The following is a 3,709-nucleotide window of genomic DNA, read 5'->3' as shown; positions in this document are numbered from 1 at the left end:
CCCCAATTTTTATTTTCATGTCATTTATTTAAAGTTCAGGGTACTGTTTCCAAGATTGTTCAGGCAGAACTGATGTATCTCATAGCAATACATGTAGCAAGTGTAAAGGAGACCGAGGCTGAGGTTGAATGACGCTCTCAGGTGTTGTTGCCACATGAGCTGATAAAACTTCAGTGGTCCTGGGTAAAAGTCTGCGGGCTTGCTGCTGCATCTGCACTACTAAACACAACAAAAGCTTCATGTTCTCTGTGCTGTTCCACACCAGTCCATGGAAATAATGAACCCTTCATCATATCAAGGACACGTTCTTGTACTGGCACAATTCTTGTTGGTCAACTTTGAGAATGTAGTAAAATTAAAAGCAATCAGAAAGGGTGTCAAAAAGTATTTGGTGTCTGCTCACAGCAGAGGTATTTGGAAAAGTTTACGGTTCAGCTGTGACTAGCTTATACTGAAATTGTTTATTGTATCGAGAAAGTATAAGACCTTGTCTCAGTAGGTGCCATGTCTGGGCTATGGTGCGGGTGACCCTGGTGCAAATCCCTGCTCGTTTGAGAAGTTTTCAAGCTGTCCGCGCACTGGACGAGATCAAACAGAAGATGGATGTTATAGGAAAAACCCAATCTCTTGAAAAGCCTTATAGTTGTAGTGTTCAAAGGGATGTAAAACCAGTAAGATTTCGAACTTTATCTTTAAGATCTTGTGTTAGCCGATCATGTACGTGCGCATACTCTGTGCTCCCCCAACGAGAGGAAAATACAGTGAGCAGTGGAATGATTGGGTCATTTTTGTTCTTCAGAAATAAAAATCATTTATAACCAAATTGTTGCTTTCTCTTTATGATTTCTGTTGGTTTTGTCAACGATCTGAGTATATATTATTTTTGAGGTTTTAAGTTACAACAGAGTTGGGTGTTATTGGCTTAAGTCAAGGTAACTGAGCCCCCAGATCTCACTGTCTAACATGGGTTTTTGGCGGGCGCTCTGTTGGGGTTTGCTCCTTCTTTGCTATCTAACATCAGTCGTCCTTACCTCTCCTTCTTTTCTGTGTATGTTACTCTCTGGTAACACTTGGACTCTTTGGCATTTATGCGACCTCTGTCTGTGTTGCAAGTGCCGTAAAACTCTGATGTTGCCCTACAATCTTGCACGATGAAATCCTAGATGTGCCCCATGACGTTCTTCTGGTTTTCTCTATGGGGTGTATCTGCGTCTGTAGTGTACCAGTTAGGCGCCTCACTGTCGCAAGCAGAAGGTCGGATTTTGATTTCCATTGTTGTTGGTTTTTTTGGTAAGTGTTTTAGGGCGCTTGCAACTGCATAGGGCCACATGAGCGCGCGGAACACATTGAACTTTTTCAGTTGTTAGGAAATTTTTGCCCGGGTGGCGGCCAAAGCCTACTCATATCGATTTTAGACCACCAAGGGATCTTTAACGTGCGCAACTTGCACACGGGCCCTCCGAGATTTTTGGCCCTTGTCCGAAAAGGCTAGGTGTAGATCTTTCCTACCTGAGGATCGAGGGTGTGGCTGAAAGACAGCAGTAAGAAGGAGTCAAGGAGTAGCAGTAGAAAGGCTGCAGAAAGAGTCAGGAGTCCAGAGGAGGGGGCAATGGAGGTGAGGGGCTGGGGGACAGAAAGAATGGACGAAAGCAGACGACAGAACATCGCTAGAGAGCAGGAAAGGAGACAATTTTAGACTAAGAACATTTTTCGATCGCTACCCAGATTGGAACCCGGGACCTTTGAATGAGAGGCCAACACCTTAACCTCTTGGCCATGAGAGCCCTCCGATTCCCGTGTGGAGGACAATTTTACCGAGTGTGGTCGTTGTATCCCTCTCAGTCCTGGTTGGTTCTGATGGGCAGGGTCGGAGCCTGCCCCTTAATTGATCCACACAGTGTCGACTTGGGCGAGTGTAAAACACCTAGATCTACATTTCAAAGAAAATGTTCCAAAGTCTGGGGTGCGCCATATGAACCACGATAGCGTCGGTAGTCTAGTGGTTAGGCTACCGGACCCCTGATAGTGGGGTTGCCTGTTCAAGGGATCGAGCGCCAACTCGGTCCGACCCTGTGTTCTTCGGAAAGGCTCTTTACGAACATGAATTTCCCTTTTGACTCGGTCCGGGAACCACGTGAAGGGCAAGAGGGGAACGTGCCGGGCGCACTCGACTATAACCAGACTGGTGCAGTCGAACCTACAGTAAGTTGCGCACGTTAAAGATTCCTTGGTGGTCCTAAAATCGAGAAAGTAGGCTTCGGCCGCCGCCTGGACAAGGTTCAAAATCAATTTCGTCCAAAACTGAAAATACTTTAGTGAGTATAAAAATATATAGTGGCTTCGAAATTGAAATGTGGATGCCTGAAGGCAAGGAGTCCTAAAAAATTACATTGGTATAATGCTGGACTACAAAGCTGATGGCTGGGGGCTTTCGTGGTCGAGAGGTACGGTGTCCGCCTGTCATTCAATAGGTCCCGGGTTCGAATCCGAACAGCGAGGGACTATTTTCTCCTCTTGAAATGTTCTCTTTCCTGCTCTCAAACATTGTTCTGTCGTCTACTTTTGTCTCCACTTTCTGCCCACCTCGCCTCCTTTGCCTCATCCTATGGGCTCCTGGCTCTTTCTGCTGCCTTTCTACTGCTACTCCTTGGCTACTCCTCACTGCTGTCTTTCAGCCCCACCCCTGATTTTATGATAAGTAAGATCCAACACATAGCATTCTCGGATAAGAGCGAAAAATCTCGGAGGTCCCACGTGCAAGTTTCGCACGTTAAAGATCCCTTGGTGGTTCAAAATCGAGAGTAAGAGTAGGCTTCGGCCGCCACCCGGATAAAATTCAAAATTTCCTACCAACTGAAAATGTTTATGTGTCCCGCTCGCTCATATGACCTTAATTATGCAGTTGCGAGCACCGTAAAACATTTTTAAAAAATAAAAAATCGATCCTTAACTTTGGTTGTTTTGATGGGGAGTTTTGACGGATTTCCGATTTTTTTAGCTTTGCTGTGTCGGAGATGGACATTATTTCAAAGGTCCCACCTGTTAGATAATCATAGTGTGTTGAAAGGGGTGTTAAACCTATAAATAACCAATGCAGTTTAATTCGCCCGCCGACCCACGTATCCCGGGGCGGTTCTACTGACTGAAGTGTCTTTAACTTTAAGCTATTCCCAAAGGGGGGACATTAACCATGTTCTTATGCGCAGTAGAATTGTAATTGTAAACGGGCTGATTCATCAATGTCATGCTCATAACTGTGCCTGAAATCCAGCAGGAAACTGCTGCTTTTTCTGTCCAAATCCTTACTTTTGTCATTTTGTCTCTACTTCTTTATAATATATGTTTGTAATACTCTTGTGACCCGCTATTTCCGGGGTGCCTTGATAGTCGAAGCAGACTTTGTGCTATTGAAGCTAGAGAGGTGAGCAGAGTAAGCCTGATTCCCTACTGTAAGGGCTTCTCTGTTGACATCCACCCCTTGGCGCTCATATGACCTTATGCAGTTGCGAGCGCCGTAAAACCTCTACTAAAACAAACGGACGACGTAAAACATATAAGAGTGTGATCAAAGTTTATCACCGGGTCAGTATAGAATAGTAATGAAAAGCGCACATGTTTTTATAGTGCCTTCTCCGTAAAAAATGCACACAGTTCTACACGCTTAGAATGAAGGCCTGATCGTGGTCGGATATGTGGTGTTGGAGGGGGA

This window comes from Aplysia californica, unplaced genomic scaffold (genome assembly GCF_000002075.1).
Source record: "Aplysia californica isolate F4 #8 unplaced genomic scaffold, AplCal3.0 scaffold00027, whole genome shotgun sequence".
Taxonomy (NCBI): Eukaryota; Metazoa; Mollusca; class Gastropoda; order Aplysiida; family Aplysiidae; genus Aplysia; species Aplysia californica.
Note: the sequence above shows the minus strand (reverse complement) of the source record.